The sequence below is a fragment of the Macadamia integrifolia genome, chromosome 11, assembly GCF_013358625.1.
Source record: "Macadamia integrifolia cultivar HAES 741 chromosome 11, SCU_Mint_v3, whole genome shotgun sequence".
Lineage (NCBI taxonomy): Eukaryota > Viridiplantae > Streptophyta > Magnoliopsida > Proteales > Proteaceae > Macadamia > Macadamia integrifolia.
In genome coordinates, this window is record NC_056567.1 from 5,066,801 (window position 1) to 5,067,694 (window position 894).

Here is an 894-nt window from a genome sequence, read left to right on the forward strand (position 1 = left end):
TTTGATAAATACAACTACCCGATCCAGCTCCTCACCATAGAGCCCAAGGACCAGAGAGTGATCCTATGGTTGAAAGGACTTGGGCGCTCTTCCCTAGGTCACCCCAACCCTATGATCACTCTCTGGTCCTTGGGCTCTATGGAGAGTAATCCTATCCACCCCTTGAAGTATTGAAATGTAAAATTCATGATCCCCTATATCGGGTTTAGCATCTTGGTCTTTCTAAAGATAATTAAAGTTTCCATATAAAACATTTGCAAACGACGTAATCAACCCCTCTTGTAATTCCCTATGTTTGGAAAAACAAAGGTTATGTTTAATTGCAAGGAAAATTTAAAGGGAAAGAAAGTGAAATTTTCATACCTCATGTGATCCCTTATGATTTTATAAACTACTCACATTTTTTAATTATACTAAGTAATGATATATCAACATGTAATTTTTATTTTACATTTATAGCAAAGAGAGTTGGAAGCAAATTAAAAGTGAAGTGAAATTTAATAACCAAATATTGAATGATTTTGAGTCTGTGATATAGTCAAATGGGAGAATAATTGCAAAAGTTTCTATTTTAAGTTTGAAAATTTCACTTCCCTTCCCTTTATTTCCCCTTGCAACCAAACGAAGCCTAATGTTTCTGGACAGCCAAACATGGAGAACAAACCACAGGGAAGCCATAGGTATGGCCTCAACCATCTCCACTGCAACCAAGCCCAAGTACAATGGCAATCTAAGCACAAAGGGCGCAAGTTAAAATTTTGATCTCAGGCCATCCATGGAATCATATTTCAACGGAGAAAGTAGTTGTTAAAAGTGCTGAAACAGAAAGGGAGGAGAACAAAACACCACAAACAGAGCACCCAAAACTGATCATAACTCAAGAAAACAATGAGA